General features: G+C 39.2%; 1 protein-coding gene and 1 pseudogene across 1 annotated transcript in view; both read right to left on the reverse strand.

Annotated features, from left to right (window-relative positions):
- Positions 1–12,026, reverse strand: part of MGA (MAX dimerization protein MGA) — a 165,031-nt gene that overhangs the window by 121,967 nt on the left and 31,038 nt on the right. The window lies entirely within an intron of this gene.
- LOC144231775 (small ribosomal subunit protein uS8 pseudogene) lies at positions 8,919–9,310 on the reverse strand (annotated as a pseudogene).

Genomic DNA, 12,026 nt, shown 5'->3' on the forward strand with positions numbered 1-12,026 from the left:
GCTCAGAGCCTGTGACTCCCTCTCTCTCTCTGACCCTCCCCTGCTCACGCTGTCTCTCTCTCTCTCTCTCCTAGAAATAAATAAAACATTTAAAAAAAAATTTTTTTTTAAAAAAGGAAGTTGGCAGGCTTAGCAGTGGTAAAGTTTTACTACAATTTTTTCTAGCTGAAATTTGTCTGAATGAGGAGAACCGCCCTCAACCACTATTATTGAACCCTAAAACAACTTTAGAAATTAACTTTTCCTGGAGCACCTGGGTGGCTTATTGGACTTTGGCTCAGGTCTTGATATTACAGTTCATGAATTCGAGCCCCACATTGGGCTCTATGCTGACAGCTCAGAGCCAGGAGCGCATTTCAAAGTCTGTGTCTCCCTCTCTCTGCCCTTCTCCTGCTCATGCTGTTTCTCTCCTTCAAAAACAAACAAACATTAAAAAAATTAAAAGTGTGGTTTTTCTCAAAAGTCATTTAAAAAATTTAACTTCCTACAGACTTGATGTTTCTCAGTAAATTCAACCTAATATCAAAAGTGATTACATGCAAAACTCATACTGCAACAAAGTCCTTTCAATGAAAATTAACATGGTTTGAATTACAAGTAAGGTCAAGCTATATACTACGTTGTCAAGTTATAATATGCAAGATATGCATTCCCATGACGCACGTCTGTTAGAATGATTATCATCACAAAGACAAGAGATAACAAATGCTGCCTAGAACATGGAGAAAAAGGAACCCTTGTGCACTACTAGTGGGACTATAAATTGACACAGCCACTATGGATAACAGTATGTAGGTTCCTCAACAAACTGAAAACAGAACTACCATATGATTCTGCAATTCCATTTCGAGGTATGTATCTGCATCTCCATGTTCACTGCAACGCTATTTATAATAGCCAAGACATGGAAACAACCTAAGTGTTCATCAACAGATGAATGGATGAAGAAAATGTGATACATACTTGTGTGTGTTTAAACACACATGCACATGTAATAGACTATTCAGGCATAAAAAAAAAAAAGAAAGAAACCCTGCTATTTGCAACAACATGGATAGCCCTGAGCACATCACTTTAAATGAATTAGTCAGATAGAAAGACAAATACTATATGATATTACTTATATATACTTGTTCTAGCCGTTTTTTTGATTATGGCCATGTTAGTGCAAGTGAAGGGGTATCTCATTAGGGTTTTGATTTGCATTTCCCTAATCACTGATGACTTTGAGCATATTTCCATTTGCTTTTATTGACCATTTGTACATATGCTTTGGTGAAATTTCTATTCAAATCCTTTGCCGATTTTTGAACTGGCTTGTTTTTCTGGTTGCTGTTGAGCTGTAAGAGTTCTTTATATATTCTGGATATCAATCCACTATCTGATATATCATTTGCAGACATCTTCTCCCATTTTGTGGAGTATCTTTTCGGTATCTTAATAGGATCCAAAACCTACGGTCAGGAAGATTTTCTCTGTTCCAGAAGTTTTATAATTTTACTGCTTACATTTAAATTTATATATCTGTTTTGAAGATTTTATTTTAAGTAATCTCTACACCCAACATGTGGCTTGAATTCACAACTCGAGATCAAAAGTCTCATGCTCCACCGACTGAGTCAGCCAGGTGCCCCTAGATTACTGATCTGTTTTGAATTAATCTTTGTATATGGTATGAGGTAGGGGTCCAGCTTCATTCCTCTGCATGTGTATAGCCAATTGTCTGAGAACCACTTGATCTTCTTTGATCAAATATTAATAAAGTAGTTCTTCATATTTTGGGTACTTTATAGAAATATACATATTTCTTCATACTTTATAAACTGGCCTAAGCTCTTATTCAAAATATTATATGAAGTAAATACAGAAGGAACTATTATTGGAATATTAGAATTGGAAGGTATACCATATAGATTTTCTTCAATCCCTCTTATTTTATAAATGTGGAAACAGACCTAGAGAAGTTAACTGATATCCAATGGTGTATAGCTATCAATTAATTATGCTTTAACTCAAGGGTTAGCAAACTTTTTCTGTAGACAACCAGATAGTAAATGTCTTAGACTTTGTAAAGGAAAAGGCAAAATAGGGTATTATGTAGGTACTTATATAACAGGAGAAAAAACAAATTTCCACAAATTTTATTAATGAAATTCAAATTATAACCATATGTATATGTATGTATACACACACATAATTATATATATATATATACACACACACATACATATTTATTTGGTAATACATGAAAACATTATGATACATGAAACTCAATCATAAAAGACCTCATACTGTATGAACCTAGAGAGATACAAAGTAGAATGGTAGTTGCCTAGGGCTGGGAATATTGGGGGAAATAGAAAGTAACTGCTAATGGGAATAAGGCTTCTTTGTGAGGTTATGAAAATGTTCTAAAATTGACTGTGAGAATGGTACACAATTGTGAATACACTTAAAAACTGGCTGTATACTTTAAACGAGTAAAATTTTTTATATATTAATTATATAAAGTTTTTATAAATCACAGAAGTTTTACAAATAAATATTTAACAATATTAATGTAACAAAATTAAAATTCAAATGTCATACAATCTTGCAGAAAAGAAAAACAACACCTTTTTTTTTTTTTATATCTTTATTTTATTTTGAGAAACAGAGACAGAGAGCGAGCGGGAGAGGGGCAGAGAGAGAGAGAGAGACACAGAATCGGAAGCAGGCTCCCTGCTCTGAGCTGTCAGCACAGAGCCCAATGTGGGGTTCGAACCCACGTGAGATCATGACCTGAGCTGAAGTTGGACGCTTAACCGACTGAGCCAACCAGGCGCCCCTACAACACTTCTCAAACCTGAACTTTATTCATTTGTAAATTCTCATAATGATTTTAAGGTGAGAATGTCAAGACAATTAAACAATGAACCTAAACTCCTTAGCTTAACATAAAAAGACCTCAATACTCTGGATTCATCTCTTTTTCTTATATGCTCTACCCTTTTTTTTCTTTCATAGTTTATTGTCAAGTTGGATTCCATATAACACCTAATGCTCTTCCCAACAAGTGCTCTACCCTTTTTTTTTACCTGAAACTTTTGCAATTGCAATTTCCACCACTCTAGCATCTTCTCTCTGTCTTCATCCTCTATCAACATCATTCTCCCTAATCTCCTCCTACAGAAATCCTCTCATTCTTAATAGTTTAGTGTTTTCTTGGAGCCTATCTGGATGCCCTTGCTGACATAAACAATGGCCTTCTAAATAATCTAGTTCTTACCAGATTGATCAACCAAATCCTAGCTCCCCCAATAGCCCTCTGCATATAAAGGAGCTGTGTTGTGGCCTCTTATTTCCTGTTATCTCCTAATCTCCATATAAATTACACACAACCCTGGCACAGGGGCATGCACCTGATCCAAAAGGTCACCAGTCCTACAGAATGGCCATCAGTCTCGGGAGGAAAGAGCTTGCTAAGAGCTTAGCCCAACAGATATGACAGTCAGATTGTCTTAGATACAAATGCACTCTCTCTCTCTCAACTGAATGAGAAGCAGAAGGGACTTGTTAAGGTAGGAAGCAAGAGCATAATCTGAACCATTTCCAGAGAAGAGGACTTAAGATAACACAGAGCATACATGAGATGACACAAGGTAAGGAAAAGCATATGTAAACAAGAGGATGAAGTGACGGGATGAATGAAGCAGGAATGGTATAACCAGAGACCAAAAGAGACATTAAGAAAACCCAATACAGGAGCTGGCTCAGCTGGCAGAACATGCAATTCCTGATCTCAGGGTCATGAGTTCAAGCCCAAGGTGAGTGAAGAGGGCAGGGAGAGGGGACAGGGGACAGGGAAGAGAGGAGAGAAGGGGAGCAGGGAGAGGAGAGGAGAGGGGGAGGGGAAGGGAGGGAAAAGGGGAGGGGAAAGAAGGGGAGGGGAGGGGAGGGGAGAGGAGGGGAAGGGAGGAAAGGAAACCCTAATGCAGGAGAAGAATGACAAATTCACATGCTGAAAAGGCTTTAAGAAAACCTATTCTCTATAGCTTCAGTGGATCCCTCCAGTTCCTTAACTACATACATTCCAGTCTCTCTGAGGTGTGGATCCACACTGTTCATCCTGAATTAATTATGGCATTCCAGGCTCCCTTTTACCATGTGGATGTGTGAAATGAACATCCAGTTCTTAAAGAAATCCAAATATCTTTGTTACCTGTGATAGAAAGAAGCATAACATACACCAATAACTCGTCACTTTCTTGAAAACAAAGACTAGGTTTATTCCTCTAAGGAACTGACAAAAGTACCTGCAACTGTGCCTTTAACAAAGCTCAGTAGTCACTGCATTTGTTGTAGAAATACTAACTTAACAAAATCTCAGATATCCAGACTGTTCTACGACAGGAGCAATCTAGACCCAGAGGAAAAGTCAGATATAGAAGACTATTCCTCTGTACATAAACGGGTCCAAAGCAGGAGAGATACTGATCCAAACCTATAAATACTAGTGACCTAGATACAAGCAAATCAGGGCATCACATTCCCCTGCCTATAACCAGATCAAAGATGGACACATGGCTCATCCTGTCAATGACAGTCAAGCATGGGACTTTTTGCTTGAGTTGGAGAATAGAAGTTCTTGCTACTGCACCAGAACTGGAAAGACAACTGGAGCTATTTCAGTCACCCTGCTGTTGTATGAAACCTAAAGATCAAATCAACACATAGTAGAGAACAGATTTGAGTTCAGAGAAGGAAACAGACTAGGTCCTGGTGACATCAACTAAACTACAAAAGCCATACCTGAAGCCAGTGCTTTCCCTAGCCTTTTCAATAACATAAGACAAAAGTATTCTCTTTTCAAGCTCATTTGGACTGGGTTTTTGAGCCTGCTTCAGATTCTGTGTGTCCCTCTCTCACTCTCTCTGCCCTCCGCTACTCACACATGCACATGCTCTCTTATTTATAAAAATAAACAGTAAAAAATTTTTAAAAACTAAAAAACTCTTCAAAAATTCATATTCATTTTCTCTTCAATTTTTTTCAAAAATTTTAGCACATTTTAAAATAAAAAATTAAACTGAGTCACAGCACCAAAAAAAATTAAATTGAATTTAAAAATTAACCCATATCACAGCATCCTAAAACCAAAGTTACTCATTTCCATTTGCTCCCAGTTTATATACACAAGCCATTCAATTTTAAACTGATAATCACTCTATTCTAAAATTATCCTCATCACCAACCTTACCCCACCCCCCAGTATGGGTCTATAACCCTTCTACAAGCATCATGGGAATCCTTGGACACAACCAGCCCTTGACCACATTCTTTATGGGAGCCTTTACCTAATGAGGGACTTCAACTTTGTTGAGGATATTAAATCTCTCACCCAGAATATGGCCTTTGTTATCCTTACCATTAACTTTATAAAAGCCTTTACCAGCTCTATGTGACCAAGTCACATACTTTAAACCGTTTCAGTATCAAAATACCTTGTGTCAAAGTTCAGACAAGTGAGCCCAATCAAACACTTTCAACATTCAAAGGCAGTAATATCCTTACTTGCCCAATCTTTTCCATTATGCCCAAGAAAATAATCATTTTCTTGTTACCAAACCCCAGGCTCCCTCAATCCTTTTTAAATGTTCCTTTATTTATTTACCTTCACTTAAACGTGGCTCTCCCAACAAGATTTTCTCACAGCACTCTCTTTACTGCAGTCCCTACCTCCACAGAGCCAGGAGTGACTGGCACTCACTTGCCTTTCTAGTGCAGCTTCCGGATCATGATCATTCTCCTTTATGGTCGCATGTTCTAGATATGTCTTCTCCTCATCACTAGTATCTTCTGATCCTTTAGTCATAACTCCTCATTCAGTGAACACCTGAGAGCCTAGTTCAGACTCTTCTTTCCCACTAAACCTATTACAGTGCCAGATTTTAAAGTTCACGAAGATGACCTATCCAATTACTACACATCAGAATTCATAGGCCTCTAGGGGCGCCTGGGTGGCTTAGTCGGTTGAGCGTCTGACTTTCGCTTAGGNTCTCAAGGTCACGGGTTCAAGCCGCGTCAGGCTCTGTGCTGACAGCTAGCTCAGAGCCTGGAGCCTGCTTCGGATTCTTTGTCTCCCTCTCTATCTGACCCTCCCCTGTTCACACTGCCTCTCTCAAAAATAATAAAACATTAAAAAAAATTTTTTTAAAGAAACTAGTTCTTTACTCTAGATCTTGTCATCATTTGAAAGTGTTCCCCCTTGATTACTCTAATTCCTCACGGAAATCATACTCTGACCATACTTACTCTATGACTTTACAAAAACCCTCCTGCCCCTCAAATCGTGATTTCCCCCCAATCCAAATCCTATGGTTAGACATCTAAATCTCTTAGCAGCAACTTTGTATTTGTAACGCATTCTCTGAACCTGACCACAAAACCACAGCTCCAGGTCAATACTGTTTCTGGGAAGTGAGATACTCTAAAGAAAAATCACTAAATAGATTCATAAGGATAGAAAGTCTTCAACCTTAGTCCTTTAAAATAAACTTAAATTCCCTCTTCCTTTTCCCCTCAACAACTCTTTCAATCATTTTCTCAACTCAGGTCCCCCAGTCATCATCTGCCCAGGTCCTTCACTCTCAACCACCAGCCTTGCTTCTGATCTTATAAAGATATGCAAATTATCATGCCCTCCCTCTACCCCCATGCCCTTACTTATAACATTATCTATATTCATATATCTCCTCACCTATTTTTATTTCAGTCCCAGAAAAGGTGTTCCTCCTGTTCAAAGCCAACCCATCCATTTGTATCCTCGACCCACATTATAAATCCCACCTAATTCCTACCTCCTTCAACATCTCACCCCATGAAACACACCATATCTTGAATCTTCAACCTCTCCTTCCCTATTAGCACCTTTCCCTCAGCACATAAAGAAGGTCCTATTTTAAGCTAAAAAGAAATTCCTTTATGGCTCCCATCCAACCTTCTCACAGAGAAGTTATTCTCCTTTTTCTCTCCTTCCCTCTCCCCACTTCCTCTTCCCTTCTTCCTTCCTTGCTCCCTCCCCCTCTTCTCCCTCTGTCTTTCTCTGGTCCTCCTTCTCTATCACCTATCATTTACTCTTCCATCAACTACAAAGAGCATTCCACCTTTACTCTCTACTGATAGATACTACTCCCTACTGACAGATACTACTTTAAGGTCATCATGACTTTTTTTTTCCCTTCAACTTTTATTTTTAATGTTTATTTATTTGTGAGTGGGGGAGGGGCAGAGAGAGGGGGAGACGCAGAATCCGAAGCAGACTCCAAACTCTAAGCTGTTAGCACAGAGCCCAATGCAGGGCTAGAACTCACACAGGGAGATCACTATCTGAGCTGAAGTCAGATACTTAACCAACTGAGCCACCCAGTAATGGCCCCAGGTCACCATGACTTCTTAATCACCAAATCAAATTAACATTTTTCCTTTCTTTTTCTTTTTTGTTTTTAATGTTTATTTATTTTTGAGAGAGAGACAGAGTGTGAGCAGGGTGGCGGCAGAGAGAGATGGAGACACAGAATCCAAAGCAGGGTCCAGGCTCTGAACTGTCAGCACAGAGCCCAACATGGATCTCAAACTCACAAGCCATGAAATTATGACCTGAGCCAAAGTTGGACACTTAACCAACTGAGCCACCCTGGTGCCCCTCTTTTTCTCTACCAATGTACTGTATTCGGCATTGTTACTGTTTCCCTCTTCAAATTTTGGATTCATAAGCATATTGGTGGCATATGGTAGACACTCAAATATATTTTAATAAATAAAAGTATAAAATGAAACAATACCATGAACTTTTCTGTCGACAGAATGAGTTAAGAGTCAATATCCCATGAAACGTCCATGACAATTAACTACAATATCAAGGGCCAAATCTGACTCAGCAACATGTATCAATGAAGTAATTAGCTCAATTACATGGTTTTCTCCAGTCCTCCTCAGCACTCAGAAATCATAAATAGAAACCCGGGACTGATGATAACCAAGGGCAAAGGAATAGAAATGGTAACTGAACTTAAGAGTGCTAAGAAAAGCACAATGCAAACTTCTTATTTATTTATTTATTTATTTATTTATTTTACTAAATACCTTATGATAGACTCCCTACATATAAAAATTGTACCTGTAGGGGCACCTGGGCAGCCTAGTTGGTTTAAGTGACTGACTTCATCTCAGGTCATGATCTCATATTTCAGTTCATGAGCTTGAGCCCCACGTCATGCTCTGCATTGACAGAATGGAGCCTGCTTCAGATGGTCTGCCTTGATCTCTGCCTCACTCTCTTGCTCTCAAAAATAAACATAAAAAAAAAAATTGTGTTAGAAATAAGCCCACTGACCCAATCAAAGGAGGGACATAGAGACTCGGAGCACAGTGAAGCAAGGCTTTAATCAATGTACTTGCAAGAGCTGGTGTCTCATGGACAGGCACACTCTGGGCAGTTATAGCAAACAATTTATTTCCTAGCATCCAAGTCCCTTCCCTGGTTCCTCATTGGCTGAGTACTACAGAGGTTACAGCCTAATCTAGACATCACCTATGCCCATGTAAGGTAAAAAGTAGTCTGACTGGAACAAATGTACATTCCCTGAGGTGACACAGAGACTTTCAGTCTCTCCTCCCTTTGTTCTTTGGTACTTGCTTATTGCTAAGCCTGCAAAAATAAGCCTGAGAAACAGAGAGGAGGAAAAAGAACCAGGAAGTGAAGTGTCTAAAGGTCTGGGACTCAGGGCACCTGGGTGGCTCAGTCGGTTAAGCATCTGACTTCAGCTCAGGTCATGATCTCATGGTTCGTGAGTTCAAGCCTCTCATCCTCTGTACCCTTCTCTCTCTGACCACCCCCCACACACGTGCTTGTTCATTTGCATGTATGTATTACATCCCTAGAAAAAGAATCCCAGGATTTTCCCTCCTGTGTGTTTTCATCTTGCTTCTTCATGGTCCATGATGCCGACTGAGGTCGTCAGTACAGTGAAACCAAACTGGTAGAATGGGAGCAGATTATTCTGCCATTTTCTAGATCCTTGAGTTTTAAGTCAAATCTAGGGCTGATCTCTCCACACTTGTTTAACCTGCCTGTGAGGTTCACAACAATTTTCCCAGCTCTGTGATCACCAATGATTTCAAATTCACTAATGTAACGGTGCTTCAGCATCATCATTATAAATCAGATGACAACTCTGGAACATGGCTTAATAAGACGCTGGTGTTTGCCTCTCTTTTCAGCATTGTTAACGCTCTTAAGAGCATCTGCCAGGACATTCATGTGCATCATGGTGGCATGGAAAGATGGTGGAAAAAAGCTGAGCACAAATAAATCTGAGGCACCAAATCCTTAAGAGTTGTACTGCACTTTCATCTCTCCACTAAAATATTCCTTATTAAAGCTCACCAGTGATTTTCTAGTGGCCACATCCAATAACCACTCTTCAGTTATTATCCTCAGGTGTTCAATCTTTGTCCTAAGCTAACTGACACCGCTGATCACTCTAGCCTTTCTAAAACTTGCATCACTCCTGGACTCTGCTATGTCCCTCTTTCCTTATTTTCCTACCATTGACTTCCTTTTTAACATCATTTGCAAATTACCTACCTACCTGTTGGTTCTCTGCTGAAGCCCTCCCCATTGTCCTGCCCTTTTCTCTTCAGCTAAATACTCTCCCTGAACAATCTCTGCCACTTCCATGCCCTCAGTTTCTAACTATAAGCCTATGATTTCCTAAACTCTATGGTCTCAACACACCCTTTCATTCCTTGACAAAGAAGCTACAACAAAACACAAGTGACTATCAAATCTCTGGGCAGGAAGGCAAAGAACATGGAACCATTTTCTAAGCTTAGAAACAAAAATACAGATTTGACTGCATAAAAAATTTAAACTGTAAACTAAAATAATATGGAAAATAAAGTAAATATACATACACATATTAATCATACACATCCATTAATCTATAACATCATAAATAAATGGAAAAATAAAAAAAATTTAGAAAGAAAGCTATTTTAAATTTTATTAAGTTTATTTACTTAATTTGAGAGAGAGCAAGCAGGGGAGGAGCACAGAAAAGAGAGAAAGAAAGAGAATCCCAAGCAGGATCACACTGATAGCACCGAACCTGATGGGGGCTCGAACTCAAAAACTGTAAGATCATGACCTGAGCCAAAATTAAGAGTCACATGCTCAACTGACTGAGCCACCCAGGCACCCCACTTTCATAAAATTTTAAAACTGTTTTTGAACCCCTCAAATCAAGAATTAGTACTATTCTAGATAGATTTCTACTCATGTTCTAAAACTGCATCGGGCTTGTGTGTGGGTGTACGTGTATGTGTGGGTGTGCATGCTCTTATAACTTTGACAACCAGCAAGCAGATAGTTCTCATCCACGTTTACTATCTGCAGATTTTTTAGTACTCACAAGAACAAAGGTAACCAATATACAACACAGCCTGTTTGGTGAATCTTCATTCTGTTTTTGGGACAAACACATCCAGTTTACGGTAAGAAACATTCTTTATTCCTTTGGCCCAGACAGATGTGTTGAGCTTGGTATCAATGACCACATCTGGAGTTTCCATCCCCTCCAAGGCAAATTTATGGGTCTCTCTGAGGGCCCAAAGGGTACCCTTCCTTTTTTTTTTTTTTTTAAGAAAGAGAGCACGAGCAGGGGAGCAGGGGAGAGAGAATCTTAAGCAGGCTCCATGCTCACTGCAGATCCAAAGGGCATACTTCTTGAAGTCCACTCCATGAAGGTACTTGTTAATGGTGATAGTATAATCTTTGGTCACAACTTCACTGATAGCAGAATGGCCCTCCTTATTCTCACCACCATTCTTTGCAGGAGCCATTGTGTCAGGCCCCAGTCGGAAAGGAAGAGCATGAGGTACTGTCGCATTAACTTTTTAAACACTAAGCTATGTTCTTAACACTCAGAGTCACCTCCTACCACATGTGAGGCACTCTTATAGGTACTAGAGGATACAGGAGTGAGCAAAATAGATAAATTGTCCTACCCCCTGCTTATATAGGATTCTAGTATGGGAATAGGGAGAAGAAACAAACAAAATTAAACAAATATTATATATGTTATATGGTGACTAAGGCTATGGAAATGATGTAGGAAAAGGAGATTAGCAGTGCTGCAAAGGGTCATAAGTTTAAACAGTGTGGTTAAGGACTCGCTGAGAAGGTGACATTTGAATAAAGAGGTAGAGAATAAGCCATATCTCAGAGAATATTCCAGGCAAAGGCCTGCAGATGGAAGCTTTCCCAAAGTGTTTGAGGGATAGCAAGAAAGCATTAAGGCTAAAGAACAGTGTTAGAGAATTGAAAATTGAATTTTTTAATCTCATTGAAAATGGGATCACGCAGCCTGTGGTTTCAAGCCTCTCATCGGGTTCTGTGTTGCTGGCTCAGTCTAGAGCCTGCATTCGATTCTCTGTCTCCCTCTCTTCTGCCCCTCACCTGTTCACACTCTGTCTCTTTCTCCTTCAAAAATAAACATTAAAAAACTTTTAAAAAGTGAGACCAAAGGAGTAATGGGGGAAAGAGGAAGCAGATTACCTAATGTCCACTATAAGCCCTAAGTATGTCTGCACATATTTTCTGAGTATGCTAAACCACAAGGCTTAACTGCCCTCTAATTCTAAGCCATTTCTGTGGCTATTCACATATACAACTAATAAATAAGTCAAGACAGAGTGACCACAGCTTGACTACTGTATGACTCCTAGCTCCAAGGGGGTGGCTGGAGAGTTGGAGATTTGGAGGCAGAAAAAGATCAAGGCTCAGTTTTGGACAAATTTAAAATCCTATTAGACATCCAACTGGAGATATTGTGTAGGTAACTGAATAGGAGTCCAGATTTCAGAGAAAAGGCCAAAGCTGGAGATATAAATTTGAAAGTCATTTGTGTAAGAGACTAAATGAGCTAAGGAAATAAAGTTTTCTTATTTTTAATTTATTTTTTCTGTAGTTTTTCTTTTTTTAA

Source organism: Crocuta crocuta, unplaced genomic scaffold (genome assembly GCF_008692635.1).
Source record: "Crocuta crocuta isolate KB4526 unplaced genomic scaffold, BGI_CrCroc_1.0 scaffold102, whole genome shotgun sequence".
Taxonomy (NCBI): domain Eukaryota; kingdom Metazoa; phylum Chordata; class Mammalia; order Carnivora; family Hyaenidae; genus Crocuta; species Crocuta crocuta.